The sequence below is a fragment of the Hipposideros armiger genome, unplaced genomic scaffold, assembly GCF_001890085.2.
Source record: "Hipposideros armiger isolate ML-2016 unplaced genomic scaffold, ASM189008v1 scaffold_29, whole genome shotgun sequence".
Taxonomy (NCBI): domain Eukaryota; kingdom Metazoa; phylum Chordata; class Mammalia; order Chiroptera; family Hipposideridae; genus Hipposideros; species Hipposideros armiger.
The window spans coordinates 362,405-384,315 of NW_017731379.1; the positions used below are offsets into that span (position 1 = coordinate 362,405).

The following is a 21,911-nucleotide window of genomic DNA, read 5'->3' on the forward strand; positions in this document are numbered from 1 at the left end:
AATCATTTCATTAGCATTGTCAGACCCATGAGAATCGAAGGGTCTCACTGGAGTTATACGTATTGTGTATGTTCTAATAAATCCTCTTTTGAATCATTTAGTCCCTGAAAAAACTATGTATTTAGCTGAACTGCAAGAAAAACTTAGAAAACCTTTTGATTTCCCTAGATGACGTTTCTTGTTTCTCTCTAGAATAAATTGTGCTATACACCAAATATTCAAACATGAGCACAAAATAATAAAACGATTCAAATTTTACATCGACGTATTATGCATTCGCTGGAATATTTCAAAATGTCAACCTTTGAATTATATTGCTTTGGTCTTTATTGCATTATCAAGAACCTACATATTATGAGTATTTTAAGCAGCTTTTACCAGTAAAGTCATGTTGGATTTTATGAGCAGTGTTATCATGAGTATTTTACTGGCACAAATGATAACTTCTGACTGTTTTCCTTTTTTTGAATATTAAAACTGTTCAGGAGGAACTGCCTATGTTTGCTTTCCTGTATATTCATGTTTGGTAGCTCTTTATCACGCTGTTTCTGCTTGTTGAGGTTTACCACTGCTTTTAAATGACTTAATTTTCAACACTAAAAGACAGTTGGTATATGTTCATGGTGAAAATTACATGAAGGGCAATTTAAGGCAACGTTTAAAATCGTTATATGCAAATGTGCAACTGTAAACACATATATGACGATTACCTCAAGATTGCTTTGTCAAAATTCCAGTTGAAAGCACCTTTTGTGTCCCAGATTTGGGGGAGGGGGTAGGCCAGCTATTTCACCTGAGAAGGGTAACTTTGTGATTGCTTTATTTTCACTTTTTTTTTTTCTCAAGGACCTACAAAGTGGCTAGTGACCTATTTTATTAGTAAATATTCTGAGAAGTAAAAAAAATGCACTAGGATTTTACACCACCCAGATACAATGGGTCTACATACCTCTTCACGTCACCTCTAAGCAACTGGTAGGAGTCATGGAAACGCATTAAAATCACCAGGCAATTGTGACTGGTTCATTTTGGCAGCTCCACTGGATCAGCCCCTCAGGAGTAGACATTATGTCCTAATGGTGATTGCATTATACAACCAATGCAAATGGAAAAGAGCCTCATCAGCACTCCATTCAGACAAGGCCTGATCTATAGTGAACGGCAGGAGGCTTTCCAAGTAAAGGCCCTAGACATGTGTATGGGCCACGTAAGATCTCAACACCTCTGATGGAGGCCTGCTGTGGCCGAGTCAGGAAGACAGAGATATGCCCCATGGCATAAGAGTGTGGGTGATGGAAGGAAGGCGCATATCAGCCCCAGATCGCTCCCAGAAATGGCATGATTTTGAGAATGTCAGTTAACCCCTCAGTTTCTAATTACGGGTGAAAGGAGGAAAAAGGAAAACATGTTTCCTGCTTCCATCAAAGGGTTGTTGTGATAATCACATAAGATAATGTTTCAGAAAGATTTGACCACTGAAAAATGTTTTGTCTCTTTAAGGGATTCTTATTAAATGATTGAAGGCGCTTTCTGTTTTAGTGGGAGTCCCTGGGACTCTGAGGGCAAATTTTGGGCCTTAAAATCAATACTACACAATAGAAGAAAATAGAACCCTTTTGGGCTAAGTCGGACCCCTGGAAAGACTTGAACCCACTTTTTTTGTTTCTTTGCAACCACACATATTCTTTGGGACCACTGCTTCTGCTGGAAGAGAATTGTCTTCTGGGTGGTATGCGTGAGAAAGTTGCCAAACAAACCTGAATTATCCAGAGGCCTGTAAAATGCGCAATTGCTTTTTAAGAGGCATGGTGATATTGTGTGTTCCTTTCGATTTTTGGCAGTAACGATTTTCTGCAATTTGTGGTTTTGCAATTTCTCTTTACACAGACAACACTCTGGCTCTCATTCAATGCCCCATTGGTTGGGGGGAGGGGGAGGAGAGAGAGAGAGAGTCCCTGGGGCTCTGACCACTCCAGAAAAAGAAGGAAATGTTAATGAAATAAGTCAGAAAGAATGCTTGAGACTAGTGGAAGCCGGTTGGTTAGTAGGGAAGAAACAACTCCTAATAAACTGCGTGGCGTGGTTAGGATTTTATCTGGGGCTTTGGTCGGCTAGGCAAAGGTCTGTTCCCTTTACCTCTTCTTGACTCCCCATCGAGCTTTGCCTGGATGGCAATCTCAGTCTCTTTCTTCTTTTTTCCCGTATTCAGCAAGCCTCGAGCAGTCTCTTCTATTGGCTCCCTTTGGCTTCCTCTGCTCTTGGTAGGATTCTCTCTAAATACTCCGTCTCTAGGTTTCTGCTTGCCAATTACATTAACTTGGTTTGTGTAAATTACCTGAAGATCCACGTGCCAGAATTTTTGCTCTTGTTCTGGTTGAATTTTCTTCCTCTTGCCCAGGGCTGAACACCCGTTGCCAGGGGAGGTCTGTGGCCCACACTGCAGACACAGTGTGCTGATGTTGCGTTTATCTCGACAAGAGTAATTTGTTCTGTTTCTATGCCTCACCCCTGGAAAGGCTTTGGCCATTTATGTTTGCTTTCTGATGGCTGCTAGGCATTGTGCTGAAGGATTTCAAGTTGCATCCAGCGTAAACCTTGCATTCATTCCCTGTTCATGTCTTTATGTCAAAACATCCCCCTGTTGTCCACAGAATAGATTCCCGGGGACGAATGCCATAGTCCCCAGGCTTTCTATGCACAAAGGCAATTGCACAGGCTACTTGTTTCTTCTCTTTTCATGACCTAAATGTCACAGTTTCTTTTGCTTCTAAGAGGAATATAAAGGTAACTGCTGCTCACGTTAATTGTATAGGCTTTGCATATTTGGGGAAAATATGATCTTCTTCCAGTATGTGTGTGTATTAAAGGTCTAGGGAATTGTTTGTGTTATGCCATTATAAATAATGCGGTTTTAATTTTGGAAGATGCTTTCCACAAGAGACAGTTCAGCAGCCCACCCAAGGCATCCTCCTCATGACACCCTCTCTAGGAGCCCTGTCTGCAGTCCATGGAAGCCCGATCCATTTTTAAATAGCTCAACACTTTGAAATTTCTTTTGCTAATCTGAGATTAACCTTCAGTTGGTCTGTGTTGGTTTTCCCTTCTGGAGCAGATCAGAAGTTGACCCCTTCTTCCACATAACAACCCTCCCAAGTGTTTTGGAACCTGGTCCCGTATACTGTCTGAGTCTTCCTTGTCTCCAGTTCCTTCAGCCATTCTTCATATGACTTGGTTTAGTTATCCCTTTTCATTTACCCCAGCCACATTTTTCGATGTCCCTCTTAAAATGTTATAGCCCGAGCTAGAAAGAATACTGCCAAGATGGCTGACCTCTGCAAAGGCTTGGCCAACTTATGTTCAGAGCTCCATGAAAAAAAATAAAAAGCTCTCATTCTGCACATGTGATTTCTGTCACTCTAACCTAAGAGCACGTCACAAATTTCAGTAACACTTTCATCCTGAGGTGAATCCTAAAACCTTTAGATACGTTATGTAAAAGCTGCCATAAAAGCAGATTTTTTCCCCCCAGTGCTGTGTTCTTGTACTTGGTTTTGAATACAGCACACCTTTACATTTATCTCTGTGACACCCACTAGTTTGGGGATATTAGTGAAACCTGTTAGGATCTTTTTGAATTTGAGTTATTTTCAATCCTGTCCCAGTTTCATGACATATTGGATTCACCTTTTGACATTGTTCAGGAGATGGATAAAAACAGTGGATTTTAAGCTCCTCAAAGGTAGACTCATGTTTTATGTTTTATTCATCTTTGTCTCAACCTGAGATGTCTGTGATATTCTGTCCAACAACCAGATGCTCAGTAAATGCTTTTGTGAAATCGGTCAATGCAACAGATACAAGCAGCTTTCCAACACCCTGGCAGAGTGCTATCTTTAGATTGATGTCAGTGATGTCAGTGATATTATAATACTTCTTAGAAACTAAGATGATTATGATATTATATTGCTAATGCTTGGAGATGTGATAGCGTTAGCACTGTTAGCACAATAGCTGTGCAACCCTTAGAGCTAGATTTGCTTGGATTTTAATCTGACTAGACTTTGTTAGCTATGTGCTTTGGAGCAAGTTACTCCCCTTCTCTGGGTCTGTTTCCTGATGTGTAAAATAATGATATTAAATTATTTGTATCTGCCTCTTAGGTTGTTGTGATGGTTAAGTGAATTAATCCATGTAAAGAATACAGAACAGTTATCAATAATATAAAAACAATAATTAATAGTAGTAATCGTTGTATTGTTGTTACTTTTATTTTTATTCTTAAGATATGCTAGGGTAACTACCCGATCCTAAGAGGAACAAAAGCCAGTTAGGCATAATTTGTTCACAGTGAACCCATATCGACTCGGAATAACAATTTTTATCAAAATGCTCATGTAATCTAAATATAGTTCAACTGCTTTATGGCCCATCTAAGTTTAGGTATGTATTTGAAAGTAATACAAACATCTAAAGAAATGAAAACAATATAAATTTTTATTAAAGTCCCTCAAAGTGAAATTATATTCCACAGCAAAATATACTGAAGATTTTCTTTACCCAAATTCCACATGGTAGCTGCTCAAAAATCTTGCAATTCTCCTCCCTACTGCTCTGTATAACAAAATCCTAGCTTCTGTTGCTCTTTCCTCACTTACTTCTTTTCTCCTAATCATGCCTACTTCTCCAGGATTGATAAATTATGACTATTATTTTTTGTCTCCTAGAGTTTGTTTTCCTATGTAATTTCAATGTGGCCCTTCCAGGCTACTTCTAGAAAAAAAATTTTTTTAAATTATATATATATACATATATGTGTGTGTGTGTATATAATAAATTTTACTGATATAATGGATATGTAGCATAGATTTACAAGTAATAATAAAATATGTAATGCTCTTTCTTGTCAATTCCATATAGCCAACTCACAGAATGGTTTCATTAAACCATTGGCAACTTATGGCTGCAATTGATGAATGAATGTAGTTTACCTATAAATGGGTTTAGATTTTTATTTTTATTAACAAGTAAGACAAGAGTGAAGCAACAGAGATGTACGTATGGCATAGATCCACTCAGTCATCAATAACATGAGCAACTTTACTAACTGGATAATAGTTTTTTAATTCTAGAGAATTTTCCTCAAGTTTCTGTGCTATTTGCAGTATAACACCTATAGACACAGCACTCCATTTTGCTTAATCTGCATTCTTAATATTTTCTATATCACTCTTTAAAATCTAGGCAATCAATAAGACAATAAATCAAGCCTTGATTTGTAGTACTGACTGATTTGTGTGGTGTCAGTACTCCTACCATGGACAATTTCAAGCAACCAACATGATACCACTGAACATGGAATTAGGAAGGGATGTACAGTAGCTCTACATGGTATTTTCACCATATAGATGCAATAGATGCAAATAACCTCAGAAGCATAGGTAACAATAAAATATTATAAAACAAGTAAGAAGTGATGAGCTTTGAGTATTTGTTTCCTTTGTTTTCAATGCAAGTTATTTCATTGTAAGTTTATATAATTCAATTTTTAAGAATGGCTGTGTTTAACAAACAGCTCACAAATTCCTGACAATCTAACAAGTGCCCTTTGCAAACTGGCACAAGCCATCTGTAGTACAACACAGGTCCTTCATCTTTAGATAGCTGTCGGGGGAAGAAGTGGGACGAAGAGATTGGAGTACAGCTGCGAGTATTTGCAAGTTAATTTTTTCCCAAGTTACAAATTATTATTTTTTAAATCTATTTTAGAGTTTTACCAAAGAGCAAAAACTATCTCCTAAGTCTTCAGAAGTCACTGCCTCCCTTCCCATTAAAATATGTTTTTACCTTTAGTGTTGATTAACGATTTAAGAGGTTCTAGCATTCATATCTTTACTAAACAATTTTTCAGAACACAAAGTCAGAAGCTCAAGTTAAAAGAGAGTAGGGAGGAGATAATTGTAAGAATGTAGGTATTTGATCAAATCAACAAACAGGAAACAAAGTTTAGTTGGACTTGACACTAACTTGCATTGGAAAGCTCCATCAGAAATGGAGAGTTATCAGGAACCAGGGATGCTGTCTTCCCTCTGGGGCTTCATGACTTCTCCTGCTTCTGTAGACCAGGTCCATCTACTTACTCTTCAGAATGCACATGGCCCAAAATGGCAGGCACAGCCATCGAGGGGAGGACATGTTAGTTCTGCTTCCCACTTGGGGAATCCCCATCAATTCCAAAGACCAGATGCATATACCCACATAGTTCAGGTATTTCTGCCTTGGTAGGCTACCAGCCCACATATGAATGGGATTTCTCAGTTGGAAACATCTCTGGTTCCATTATCTGTGGCTACTGGCATTTTTTTAAATATCAAGATTGTTGAAATTTATCAAGTATTTTTCTGCACCTATTCAAATAATAATATGGCTTGTTCTTTTAACCTACTTATGTGATAGATGATATTCACAGATTTTGAACCATCGTTGCATTCCTGACATACTCTATTCCATAGTAGTCTTTAAAAATACATTGATATACAATTTGCATATATTCTATTTAAATTTTTTTCATTTGCATTCACTTATGAGAATGACCTAGAGCTGGGGTTTTTTGTCATTATATTCTTTATGTGTACCTAGCATGGAGTTTCCTAGTGCTGTAATGTGTTTACTTTTCTTGAGACTTTATTTCTCTCCCTCCTTCCATCCTACTCTCTTCACCCCTCCTTATCTAAAGGTTTTGCCCAGCCCCCCACCCAGGACTCCCAGTCCAATGCAGTCTTTAACAGGGGCTCATGCTCCTGCTCTATGGTGATATTGGAATATCCAAGGTCCAAGCCCCCTAGCAGTGACATTTGGCTCACTTACAGTTTATAAAGCTGAGTGTGGGTTCTCCAGCCTCCCTAGGCCACAAATATAGTCCCAAGCAACAGGTGACAACCTTTTTGTTCCTCCTTTGACAAGTTGAGAAGACCTCGCTACCTCCTGGTTTTAAGCCGTGAGTCCAGCTTCTGATTCCCACTTGATACCAAGCATTTGTAGTCCCCAGTAAACTGTAGGAGCCAGACTCCTAGCCATCTCTGATGTTAGCCCTTCCTTGTCCTCATCCCAGGCGGAAGCTCAGCTGGAGGGCTTCACCCCTCCACTCATCTCTTTGCGTTTCTGTTTTATTTGTTATCTACAGACAGATTCTGTCTGTGAACAAGGCTGTATCTTTTGAAGCCCTGATTTATTTCACTGAGTCCCATAAACATATATGGTTTTCTGGGGGAATGAATTGAGATAATTATGTGCATTATAAAAAGTATAAAGGAATATAGCAATAAAAGGAAACACTAGTATAAAGCTGGTATATGCTCTCTGCCCAGAAAACCCTCCTTTTCCTTTCTACCTACCTAAATCTTTTTCCCCTGGCTCCTTATTCTAACTCATGTTTTGTCTTCCTGCAATTTAATCTCATAAATATGTACTGAGTGCTGTATTATATCAGGCAGTATACTAGCACTGAGAATTCAGTAATAAAGGAGCTAGGTGCAATCTCTGTCTTCATGGAACTTATGTCTAGTGTGGGAAACAAACAAAAATGTATAATATAATATAATATTATTGACCCTAGCAATAAGAATTAGAGCATCCTATTTACATACTCGTTTTTATTTTTCTCAAATTTTTTACATGTGGACTAATCATGTTTTCCCAGTTCTGAAAGACCCATGAAGATGGAGAATACGTATCCTATATGTCTCTTATTTATATTCCATGATTTCACACATGGAACCTGGTCATTGTGCATGTGGAACTGAGTGCGCTTTCTCTTCCAGTGGGGTTAAAGTGGATTTCAAGGCACAAAGCACACAAAGAGGTTGCTTTAAGGTCAGCTAGGACTGCTTTTCATCAATGGCCATTATAGAAATTAGAGAACAATTTGTTGGTACAATGTGAAGAGTATGGTTTAGAATAAAGACTATTTATTATTTGTAAGTTAATTTGTAAAAGGAGAACCAGATTATTGCATCTTCACCTTAATTTAATTTTAAGGCTAAAATAAAGCAACTTAAAAGTGGCTAAAGTAACTTCATTCCTGATTTATGAAGCATTTCGTCTTTCAAAAGGAGAGAAGCGACCAAGAGAGAGTCTTGGTGCTACATAAAAGACACTGCAAAAAGCTAACTGCCCAGATCATGGAGAGAGACCCGTTTAAAGTACCTCCGAGGAACTGCTTTCATATACTCCAGATATTTTGGTCAAAATAAAGATAATACAATGACATCCACCCAATAGCGATAACAGGAGATAGAAAATATCAAGTGTCAGTGAGGAGGCAGAGCGTCCTGTTCTCATACTCTGCTGGTAGATGAGGCGTTTGTTACAATTACTTTGGGAAGCTGGCATAGTCTCCTAATAATGAACATATGCATACCCTGTAATTTAGTAATTCCATTCGGATGTAGATACCCAACCCAAATACATCGTGGCATATACCCAGTGAAATATTGTATAGTAATGAGATTGTAGAATCTGCAGCTACATGCAATCACATGAATAAATCTTAAACAGTGTTGAAAGAAAGGAGCCAAACAATGGAAAGTGCTAATGTAACCCGTAATCATTTATAAACCTATCTTGGGAGTTTTGTAACCAGACCTCCATATGTGATAGATGGTGAGCCTTTTCTGTTTTATTGTATCCCCCCAACATGCTACCATGTCGGCATCAGATGGCACAGATTCAGATGACCATCTTTCAGAATCTAAGTGACTGGCTGGGCTGTAAGACAGCAGACATTCAAAGCTAAGAGGTCAGTGAGCCAGGACAGGACATGAATGCCGATGTGCAGTGAATGAGGTCAAGTTCTTAGCCAGAAACTTTGTGGCAATGGAAATGAGGCTAATAAGCAAAGCACAAACAAGAAGGCTGAGGGCCAATAAGAAAATCCAAATCAACTGGAAGGGATCACACAGTGAGTTAATGTCACCATTTGGGCACTCAACCACCCAAAGACAGGAAAGAAAGAGGATCTATTATAATGCTGTGAGAAGGACCACACAGTGGCAAAATAGGGACACATCCTGACCTGAGGCCTTGGTCATGTGCCCTCGGTATAGTTGGAAAGTATAGTCGGAAAAAGATTAGAAGGTATGGTGTGACTCGGAAGCCAAAAATGGGACTGGCTTACTAAAAACTTGGCAGATACCTCAAGAAGCTCTCAGGTATATAGACTGACTGATTATAGTTCAAAAATTAAGATGGTTATGAGCCACCTTCTCACTGTGAGAACCAACTCAAGAAAAATGTTTAAAGGGCTTTATGTATTGAAATTATACATGCATCTATACATCTTAAGTCTGGAATTACAGCTTTAATCTCCAGTTGCATAAAAGGGTATTTGGAGAATGGTATTTTTTTTTAACTAAAACTTAAAACATATAATTTTCATGTTCTTTAATTCAGTACCTTGGAATGTATTTTCAGTTCGATGAAACTACATTGAAATAAGTTGGCCCCAGAGTTCAGCGGTGGACACTTATGAAATACCAGGAATTAGGTGGGGTGACAACTAAGAAAGCAGGACAGGAGATGCAGTTTGGAGGGAGGTTTTGAATGGCACATATACAACATGGCAGTGTGGCAGGTAGGGAGCAGTGACAAACTACTGTGTACCTACCTGATTGGCTTTCCTTCTCTACTCATAATCTATATATTTCAACATACTGATTTTTAAAATGTGTGTCAAGCATGTATTGTTTGTCGGACACGGTGTTAAGTATGCTAGGTGAAGATACATGAATAAAAACACACAATACCTGTATGCTTCTGGAGCTCACTCCAGTGAAGGCGCCAAGGTGAAGATAAGGAGAATGATACCTTCTTCCAGAACATTTGCCCCCAAACGAGGAGAGACCACCTTTAATCATTTTTCTTAAGATTTCTCAGCCTCCTGCCCTGAGTGCTTGCTACCCAAAGTCATATGCCCGGAGTCAACTCTCTCAATGACTCTAAGCTATTGATTGCATCGTGAGTTCCCAAACTTCAGCCTTTAGGACCCAGCAGCCTAAGGGCCAATGGAATTACTGAGCTCTGTGAGGCTTTCTCAGTATCAGGTCCTGAGAAAGCTGAATGAGTGAGTGATATTACCACTCATCTTTATGTTTTTTGTATTTTTATGCATAAAATTAGATGCTGAGCTGTGTCATGAATGCAGGCAGAAGGCATGCAGCCAACAGGAGAGAGCCAAGCATTACTGGACCTGAGGACCTAAGTGGAATGGTTAAATCTGGAGTTCTCACAAGAGTACTGGCAGGGAGTGGAGAGTAAAAAGATCAAACTCCCTAGGACTCCCAAACACTTGAATTACCAAACATTAGCTGACTGTTTACTTGTCTGTAGAGTCTTGAAATTTGCTGGGTGTCGTTCCAAACAAACACTATTTGTATTTTAAAATCTAGTATTCAATAGTCCATTTTTTTTTGCCATCTGCAAATTTAACTGTATAATATTTAGCAAAAAAGCAAAATAAAATAACAGTTAAATCGTTTGAGGAACATTGCCCACCTTCCCTCTCACTGTTCTTTGGCCAGGCTCAGGAGTCATCGGGCAGCCTGAAACTGTGGTCCGTCCCTCAGGTCACTCATTTCATGCACTTCATGACCCTTACGAGTAAAGGGCTCATCAAGTACAGAGTGATTCTAGTATTTAAAGATGTTTTTTGTTTGGTTGGTTGGGGTTTTTTGTTTTTGTTTTTTTCATATCATGGCATCTAAACATAAGATAACTACTTTATTTGGTGCTCAACAGTGATCTTTCCTGCTTCACTGGTTGTTTTGGACTTATTGAAAGATGGTTCCACTGTGTAGTTTATGGATGATTTAATGAATTTTCACTGGTAACCTTGACAATTAGTAATTTTTACACATCAGCTTTATAACCTAAGTCCCCCATGGATGGGGACTCCATAGTGACTCTTAAATTTGTCTGTAACATTTTAAAGCTGATAGCAAACACTGAAAGTAGTACTGTGTTATCTGTACACAAGATAAATCATTTTATTTACAGTGTTTGAAAGGAGAATACAACCAAGACCCTTTTAATGATGTCATTTAAATGAAGACTAAATAGAAGTGGGGGCTAGGAGACACTACCAAGAGGGAAGCAGTTCTCTAGGGAAACTGGAGACTCCTACTTTTATTCTGAAATTTCAACACAAACCTGCAGAGCTGTGCTAGTTAACTGGATTTTGTAGTTTTGTTACAGCACTAAGTCATGTTTTATGGATTCTTTTAATAGAGCTGTGTTGCAATTTATTAAAAGAGAAGACAGGCAGCATCAACCTACTAAAAGGTCAGATAGAACCAAGCAGATGGGTCTCTTCCTCTGAATTAGGTTAAAATGATCCTGCCTGTCAAGAAAGCATCGCTTTGTAGAATATATTATTCACCTAAAAAGAGGCATCTGAAATCAATGTTGCTTCTTTCTATATTCCACACCACCACCACCACCACCACCTCTAATCAGATGAGGGAAAAAGTCAGTAGTACTTCAAACCGATTCTAAAAATGCATTGAAAATATAATGTGGGATATAGGCTACCCAGATTGAGGTCTGCTTCCTAATTTGTGTGTTTGGAGCAAATCTACCTCATTCACAGCATCACGGGCAGAGGCTTCAACGAGGAATGAACTGAGACCTTTAATCTGTTCTGCCTCCAAGGAATCAATCTCAAAGGGATCAAACTCACTCCTACAGAAACGTTATAATAACATCAGTCAGTCCCTGACCCATCTCTGTACTCAAGTTAATGGCTGCTGCTCAAGCTACAAAGCTGCCCAGCTATGTTTGTTGGACCCATTTGGTTTCCAACCTTTTCTTATTATTTTCTTTGCAAGCCCTTTTTGTATGTTTTCCCTGGTGGAACTCATGCTTTGAAAAACTTAATTTACTACCCGAATAGTTAATGTTACAATTTTTATGAATCAAAATGAGAAATTGCCAGCCAGAACTTCGATTTAGCTGATGTGATTTGTGTTACCATGTGAGTTGTCAACATTCCATAAAGATACAAAGAAAGTTCCCATTTTCAATTAGACTTCTGAGAAATGTAGGCAGTTTCCTATTGGTGTATACATCACTAAAAGTTACGCTAAAGTCTAACATATGAGTGTTAAAAGGTAGCCATACATATTATAAGGGAGCTTCCATGCCAAGACCTTAAAGAATATTATAAAAGCCCCACTTACGGCTTGCTTTTTAGGCTCAAGCTTCATGTGTCATTTACTCATTCCAGAGTTGTTTAATTTTCTTCACCTTAGAATACACAGTTAACCAGCTTAAGTCAATAAAACATCAAACCAAGGTTAAAGATCTGCTGTTTCAGCGTGTAGCATGGTTTCCTTCTTAAGTCTGTGCTTATCACTGGAATCATATCTGTTTTCCATTTATGATTCATGTTTATAAAATACCAAGAGAAAATGCAATAAGCTACTCGGATGATTGATAAATAAATGCTGCTTTGCAGACAATGATGGCATTGCAGCTAAAACTCATTGGCAAGCAGCATCGCATAAAGAAAACTTCACATGGCTCTTTGGTTGAGCTGAGGTACAAGTCTGAATTTGGTACAGGAAAGGAAATTTAGGGATTTTAATATGTAACATACAAAAATGCAGGTCAATTGAAAGTTAAACTTATAAAAATTTGAGCACCACAGGTATTAGAAGTAAGACACAGAATTCCCACAACTATTCCATACCTTAGACTAGCAACCTTAGGTAAGAAAAGGCTAAAGTAAATAGTTCAGAGTTATACGCCAGCTACATAATAGCAGTTATTACCATTTACTGTTATTGAGTATTAATTATGTGCCAGGCACTAAACTGGGCATTTTATACACATGTATTTTCCAATTACCTAATTTAATCTTATTAATAACACTGCAAAATGGGATTTTGTTTCAGCATTTTACTGAAAAAATTGAAGGTCAGTTATGAAGCATTCTGCCCACGATCACATGTAACTAGCAAATGGCAGACTGGAATTAAAATCAAGTCCATCTGACTCTAAAACCCATATTCTTCCTTCCACACTTAATTGTCCTCTTAAGATTGCTTATTAAGACTGAATAGAATTGTTCTATCCCCCTGCGTACAAAGTTGACCTCAGTATGTTTTCTGTAAAGCTACATTCTAGAAAACTTCTTAGACAATGGATAGCAGGGTCCTGTTTGTTGTCTATATAAAATGTATAAAAAGCAGTATTCTGTATTAACTACTATTAATTCTGGAGAATTGGACAGAGCAGTTTCCACCAATTGGACTTTTCTAAATACCTTTGGATGGGACATGTTCTCATGTCAGGAGAAAGTAATCCAAGTCCTCAGCAACCAGGAGATCTCCTGGAGATTTTAAAGTAACATTGCTGAAGGCGTGGCCTTTACTTCCGGTATCTCATTGGCTCCTCACCACAGGTGGGAATCATGGTCACCATCCCACAGAGAGCCCCAAAGAAGTGTACAGGGTCATTCAGCTGGTACACTGGGTATTCAAACCCAGGTCTGTCTGCCTTCAAAGGCTCACCCCATGATGCAGAGCACAAAGAGCCCTGTTGTACAATACCCATGACAGACACATGTCTCCCCACTACCAAATGGCGCTTTTCCAAGTTCTCCAAGATTTGCTCTGCCTCTCATTCATCCTTGCACAGTAATAACCATAGTTTCCATTTATTGTCCATCAGTCTGTGCCTGTTACTTAACTGTGTTCTTTCCCTGAGTAATTCCTGAAGAAATAACTGTTTGTTGAATGGACGTAAGATTTAACACATCATTTAATAATCAGAACAATGTTATGAGGCTTAAATTTACTGTTTTCACATAGGTGGAAGACAGGTTTATCGAGGCCATACAATGAAAAAATTAGCAAGCTAGAATTCAAGCATCTGTCAGGCCTGAAAGCCCATGCTCTTCCCCCAAATGACCCTACCTGGAGGTTACCATGAGTGGAAAATTTTTTTTTTTTTTGCTTTTAGGTTCTGAGAATTCAATTTTATTACATCTGGCATGGAAGTCTGTTAAATACTTGTCAGGATTTCCCAGAAGCAGACCCTGAGGCAAGGATGAAAATACACATGGTTTTATAAGGAGGAGATCACAGGAAACATGAGTAAGACAGTGAGAAAGTAAGCCCTGGAGAGAAGGCAAAAGGTGCATTATCAAGCAAGTTAACACTAGTCAGTGAAACTTAATCCCACTAGGGAGACCGGGACCAGGGGAGCAGGGGGACGGTGAGGAAAGCACTCTCCTGTGGAAACAACAGAATGAGCTCAGAGTCCCCAAGTCACGTACAGTCTGGCTAGAACAGCTTGAGGTATCATTAAGCCAGTAACTCACCTGTAACTAAGACCATCCTAACCTTTGAGATTTTCTCAAGGAAACGCTGAAAGACATAAGAGATGTGATGGGAATGGCCAGACATATGTTCATGCACAAACAATCTCAACATTATAAAAATGTAAATTGTCTCCTTATCTATAAATTCAAAGGAAAGCCAATCAGAATACCAACGGGATTATTAACAGAACTTGACCAACTGATTCTAAACTCCTGGGAGAAGAAAAGCTCCCAAATAGCGAAGTCAGCTCTGAAAAGGACAAAGGTTGAGCAAACTTGCCATGACCAGATAGCTAGACTTATAAAGTTGCAGTTATTATGATGATACGGATTATCATGGGGCTAGACAGATAGACACTGGGATAGGATAGAGATTCCAAAACAGTACCCATCATGGCACTGGTCAGTAACAAGGGAGGTCATGAGACATGGGTGGGGAAGGGCAGATTGGTTAGTAACAGCTGTAGGTCTCTTGGCTTTTCATATGGAGATAAGTGAGAAAAGGAATTTTACTTTTTTCCCCTGGAAAGCCAATAGTTCCACAGCGCTCACTGAGAGACTAATCACTGGGGCAGCTTCCAGTGCTTCTGGATTTTCTGCTACACCATTTCAGCAATTTTTTCTAAGGGAAAAATATTTAGTGAAATAGTTTGACTGTATGTATTTATACAGCGATTGAAACAAGGGTTAGGACATCAGAGCCCCACTTGCGTGGCCTTCCCTCAATGCCCCCTGCCCCCATCTCCATAGGAACAAAAGGCCCATTTTTCTCATAAAAATGGAGCAGGAAAGACGGCATAACCTAAGAGTCCTCCATTCTCTTGTTTCCTCTGAAAATGTAGGCTTCAAAACCCTTGGTTTTACTTTTTCCCTTAGAATCCAGGCAGTGTTGAGATCTGCCTCCTTCCAACATTCCAGAGACCCTCTGCTATATTTTGCCTGCTTCAGAATGCATGGTGAATAAGTTTCATCTTACATGCGAACTACAATCTATTGAAACAGTAGTTCAAAAGCTCTTGAAGTCAAGGCCCAACTCATGAGAAGGAGTGGCAGAATTGATTAGGAATGTGTGCCACGGGCGGAGTCCAGGGAAGTGACAGCATGCTTGCCAAGAATTTATCATTCTTTAATTTGACATGTTTTTGTCCAGAAATATAAACATAATTTTTATGTCATTAATTCTAGGGAGCTTGGTGTTATTACTTGAAAAGTGAATCAATACCAGTTCTGCCCACAGAGTATTTGTTTCTTAAAGCATCTGGTTGGAATATGCCCCACCAACGAGATCTATACATCATATTACAGCTCTTCTCAAGTGAAAGAGGAAAAGCATACCCTCAAGAGTTAAGTTATTTGCCTTCAGCAAGCCGACAGTTGATTAGGAAATATGATATGCAGCCCAGAGTTTCCCTTCTAAATACAATAGACAATTATGTATGGTCATGTATTTCAGATAGGATAGCCATCATTGATTATCGCTTGAAACTTTATTACTTTTGAACAAATACGAACAATTTTTTTTCATGCAGGAAAGTTGGAGTGCAAACTAAACCTGACACATCATTTTATTTATTGAATGTATTTATACTTCATCTCTGTTCCTCCCCCTTCCAAAATGGAGCTTCTTACAATTACAGCCATATGCAATCTTGTTAATACAAAAAGATAGTCTTGTTAATAAAAAAAAAAGAAATTAGTCATTTTTTCCCAAATAAAGCCAATACTTGTTTACTCAGTAGTTCATTAATTAGTCTCCTTTAATATGGGAGCTTTGCATAGTTTCGCAATGGTGTAAAATAATGTTTTAACTGTAACTTATAAGAGGTACCCCTGAAAGCTCAATCTGTGATGCAGGCAGTACAGTAACAAATGAAATCTTATGAAAATATGTAAAAAAAAATTTTAAGTGTATGTAGGTAATTTTTTAAAAATGAAGCCTGTGTTTTTAGGGCACTTTTTATTCTAGTTAAGCCGACTTTTGACTTAGTTGCATTTATATCAGCAAAGACTTTTGTTATGCAATTAGAGACTGCAAGTCTCTTGCTGCCCAGAAGGTTTTCTCTCTAATGTCCAAATTTTCAGATTAGGCATTCATCTCAGAGCTGTACAGTTTTCATTCCCACGTATTGTTTTGATGCTAAAGACCACCCACTTGACCTCACCTCATTTGTTTTAACTCCCACTCCAGATGAAGCTTGAAAGCTAACATGGAGATGCATGTTTTATCAGGAGACTTGAAAAACAAAATTAACCAGTCCTCCTAACTTCCGTAGGAAGAGGTCTTGTAGGTCCGTACAAATGATTCCTGGAATATGAACATTAAGAAACTAAAAATAGAAAAAACAAACAAACAAAAAACGAAGCAAGAGGTGAGGATAGCTTATAAAATGAATGCCAGGAAGTCCTATTTAGGTGCTGGAGTTGAGTTACAAACCTGTCTAAATTCGTGGTCTGTATCTTTTTGTATTGACTTATGAGCCCCTTTGAAGATATGGTAAAAGATCTGAAGCATTCCCTCAGAAACACACAGAAGAAGAATTATTTATTAAAAGTTGCTATCAGTAAAAATAACAGGATGTTTTTATACCATAAAGTTTTAATTTTAACTGTAATAACGAATAGATGTTTAGGTGCCAATTAGGAAAAATAATTGGAAATATATTTTTCGAAAGTATCATCATAAATCTTTAGAAGCGTTTCCCTACTACTGGGGTTGGGGAGTGAGAGGGAGATGTACCAAACAGTTATAGCAAGGGAACTGGGGACCCAGATGCCCATCAAAAAAATCTATATATTTAATAAATAATAATTCTTCTGCATACGCAGCATCTTTATGTATATAGATGCTGTTTTGATGGGTAAAATTTATTTAAAAGGAAAAAAATCCAAAATTTGAGAAGCTATTCAAGAATGTATTGATTCTTTCATTTATCCCCCCATCTATTTACTCAACAAATAATGATTAAATGCTAACTACATGCCCACTCTTAGGGATATTGAGAATGAATTTCAGAAATACCCTTTAGATTATAAATTCCTTTGGGAAAGTTACTAAGTTGGCACAAGACAATTAGCTGTCAGGTATTTCATTGTGAATGGTATGCTCTGTAGCATATGAGTAGTCGTCACAGGACACATAGCCAAAGCTGGCTTCTCACTGACGTTCAGCATCTTTATGGGTTGCTGATATATACTTGGAGAATGCAAAGGCCTTTTATGCATCCAAGGTTGTCACCACTGAAAGAGGCTTTTAAAATCATGTATTTCCACCTCTTTACAGACAGAAACAGAAGGCCTTGACATAAAGTGGCTTCTCTAAAGGTACACAGCTCACCAATGATGAAACCAAGACTGAAGCTCTTGTGATTATGCTCTTTTCACTAAAGAAAAAAAATTAGGGTGCTAAATCTGCAAAAATAAAATTTATTTAAATGTATTCTTTGGTCAACTGCATTTATTTGCTTGTTTCCTTTCCTCCCACTTCTTCAAAGGTTATCTTACAAATTGTAATACATGCAGTGTAATGAAATAAAAATAATATTTGAGGGAATCTGGAGTGAGAAGGAAGAGGCGAGAAAACTTAGGTGAAACAAGAGGTTACTTTATTAACCTAACTAAATGCACCCATAAGATCCTACATGATTACTAAAAATGGGTAACAAATTAATGCTGTACTTTTCAGCAGCCGAGTAAGGAAAGAAAGCAAATTCATGGTAGACATCAGATAAAAACAATCTAGAATCTGGAAAGGTTACATACTGTATGAGTCTAGCTATATGACATTTTGGAAAAGCAAAGCTATGGAGATAGTCAAAAGATCAGTAATTGGTCAGGATCTGGGAGGAGAGAGGGATGAATAGTTGAAGCACAGAGGATTTTTAGGGCAGTGGAAATAACTCTGTATGATACTGTGATGATGGATGTATGTGATTAAACATTTGTTCAAACCCATAGAATGTGTAACAGCAAGAGTGAACCCTAAGGTAAACTATGGACTTTGGGTGATGATGATGTGTCAATCAATGTAGGTTCATCAGTTATAACAAATGTACCCCTCTCGTGGGGGATGTTGATAGTTGGGGGAGGCTCTGCCTGTGTGGGGGCAGAGGGTATGTGGGGAATCTCTGTATCTTCCTCTCAATTTTGCTATGAACCTAAAACTGCTATTATAAAACTTGAAGTTTTTGCATTAAAAAAAAAATCTAGATTCTCAGGAGAAATACAACTGCTCCTGGCCTTAAGGCCTCAATGAAATTTCTCCTGTGGGTTCTCAGAAATGCACTGCTGCTGTCAATTCAACAGTAAATTTCAGCAGGCTGGTCCTTGAGCCATTCTTCATGGAGGCCAGAGGAATGCCAAGCCCAGGACTGTGAAAGCTTGTGGACAAGAGGCCCAGGCGCACGGCACACGGAGGGTCCAGCTTCCTCCGTGGCTAACATGGAGGCCCCCCTAGAGGAATAACAAGTGATATGCCTTGATCAGGTTCTCACTACCAGTCCGGACTATTCTGAGCATTTTCATGTTATCTTCACATCTTCCGGGCAGGCCCCATCGAATATTACTTCTTAAAACTGAGTTTTTAATAAGAACTTTTAAAAAAAAGCTTACTTTTTAATAATGGAACATTCAAAGTTATAAAGGTCATAGATTCTATCAAGAACTTGAAGAATAGATATTCAGTATTGCTGAAAATTTTTCCAGTGCTGAACCAGCTGTCTTTTATGAAAATTAAGTTTCAGAAGAACATGAACCAGAGAATGTTCAGAGGAATAAAGACAAATAAAATAATTCTTCAGAACACTGGGATTCCTAAACCACTACCCCATCTCCACCACAGGCACAGGTAGCTGATAATGTATAGTATTCGAGGCACTCCAGTACCTAAGAGAATGCAAGGTGTGAATGTTTTCACTAATTTTAAACTTATGGCTATGAGACAGTGCTATGTGGCCTACAGGAGGCTAAGCATCAATGAAGCAAAGTTAATGTTTTTATCAAATAGAAGTTATACCAAATCTCTTTTCTTTAAAAAAAAAAAAACTTGTACAGAATTTTTATTTGAGCCAAACTGACAACATATGCTGGGGAGCAAGATCTCAAATGCTCCAAAGAACAGTTTTGCAGTTTCTTTTATGCATTTGATATTAAGGAGGGAACATAGGGAAGATTACACGAGGGTGGGAGAAAGCGAGATCAGGGTTAGATTACAAACTAGTTAAGATTATGTGAGCTCACATTTTAAAATGAGGGGCCCCCGAAAGGGGGCATTTCAACGGTGTTTTAACCTAGATACACAGAAACAAGCTTGCTCAAGGCCAAGATAAGCCTTTTACTAAAGCAGTTACATGCCTGGGGCATGACTACACACCATGACCTGCCCCCCAGTTAGGAATTTATGATCAGATCACCCTGTGAGGTTACTTTCCATAGATCCCCCTTTTTAGCCCACAGTGCCCTGTTTTGGTCATAAATCAATCAAAAGGTTGCACTGATGACCAGCCTTTGGTCGGATAGTGTGGTCTCACAGCCCAAGGATGGCTCATTTGGGGAACTCTCAGTATTGACGCCATCTTGTTGACCATTGGGAATGGGGCAATACTGTAACCATGGGACATGAGTTGAGGCCGAATTTTCCCAAAATGGGAAGGGCAGGTAAATGGAAAGCAGTTAGGCCGTATGGCTTTCATTGTGGTAAAAATGCTCTGGATCGTTTCTATCCTGTGAACTATCATGATCCAAGTTTTGCCTTCTTTGTCACTTGTTTTGTATTTAGCATTTAGTGTAACATTTGCATAAGCCATGAAAAGTGTGTCAACATTTCTTTTATAACTCTAAGTTGTTGGGTTATATAGAAAAATCCGAGGAAAAAGTATAACTATTATTATGACTAATATCATTAACGGACAGGTAAAAACAATCAAACAAAATGGATTCTGAGTTCAGTATCAATCCATAGGTGTACAGGCCTTGTTGACGTCTTGGGATAGCTGTTGACCTCTGATGTTGGCAGTTTCTCTTCCTCAAGGAGTATTTGCTGTCCTGTTATAGGTGGAGGCAAGTGTCAGAGACACGGGTAGATGTCCATTTGTGGATAGGTGCCTCATAAGGTCCCTTCCAACGAGGTTGGAGAGTGTCTTTCATTTGATGTCTTTTCCAATAAGCAAAAGCTAACGTCTTTGTCTCCTGGGAGCTTGCTGTGAAAAGAAGTGGTTACCTATTTGGCATTTTCTTGAAGTGACTCTATCAAACCTCGGCAGTAGTATAAGATGTCTCCTTTCCGTATTGGCAGCTGATAAATTCCTTCATCTAATTTAAGTCCAGTTTAAATGCACTATGATGCATGAAGGAATGTAACAACTGAAAACTCGGGTATGCCAGGGAGCAGGGACGGACAAAGAGGCCATCTTGGATTTTCCATAGCTCTGACTTGTTCATTTAATTTACAGCCATTGTTTACCCATACCATATACCCTAGAAGTTCTTTTTATCACTTATTTTACAATGTTCCCCATGCAATTTAACATAAAGGACCAATCTTTTGAGATGTCCCAGGAACCCTTCTTGGAATACCACAGTTATTCTTACATATATTGAGATTTTTAACCCTTAAAACCTCAATTTCTAATTAAAACTAAGAGATAAGCAATTAGCATTCTTTAGCTTGGCAGATTTATAAAGATATTTATAACCTCTAGAAATATATTTCATAGACATCAAAGTCAATTATTAACATGGACTTATAAAACCCAGGTAAAATAAAGACATGTCTGTTTTACTTAAATCAACAAACTTAAGCTAGCTTATATTGACTAAAGATTAATCTTAAATCACATGAAATTGAAAAGCATTTGTTAGTTTCTGTATTTATGAAAATTTTAGAATACCCAATCCTTACAAGTGCTTGCCTTTAAATTAATTTTAATAATATTATCCAGAGATAGAAAATTATCTCACATTCACAGCATACATAATACACACACATAGACAGACACAGAGACCTTTTAGGCATGAGAAAAACTCATAGTTTATAAAAGAACAGTTGGATCTAAATTTTGTTTTGCAGGTATTTACATCAGTCTTTTATATCTGTCCTTGACAAATCAAGTTCTAACTGACCTTCCACTTTTTAAAATAAGGACAGCCATTTTTAACACCTCAAAGAATTGGGTTGACACCTAAATGACATAATAGTTGATCCATTTATCTAAATCCTTTTACATAGCTTCATTTTAGCTCAGGGGAGAAGGCCTTTTTCGTTCTGAGACTCTCTAACAGTTTTCTTTCCATTCATTCTGCTTAATTTTATAGCTGGCTTTTTCTAACTGGGTGTGCAGAAATTAATTTAGAAGTATCAAAGGATCCTCATCTCAGCCATCTTACTATTCACAGGAGGCTGACAGTCGTGGAGTTGTTGCTGTCAGAGGCACGATTATCCATGTTAACTTTGAGATCTGTAGATTCCGAACAAACTTCTAGGGCAGCCTTTATGTGCACGTCTCCAGACGAGCCAAATGTGGTAACTGTCCCTATAGGA

The 21,911-nt window shown here is 38.3% G+C and overlaps 1 protein-coding gene across 1 annotated transcript in view; it reads left to right on the forward strand.

The window, feature by feature from the left end:
* Positions 1-21,911, forward strand: part of ANKFN1 (ankyrin repeat and fibronectin type III domain containing 1) — a 348,704-nt gene that overhangs the window by 94,564 nt on the left and 232,229 nt on the right. The window lies entirely within an intron of this gene.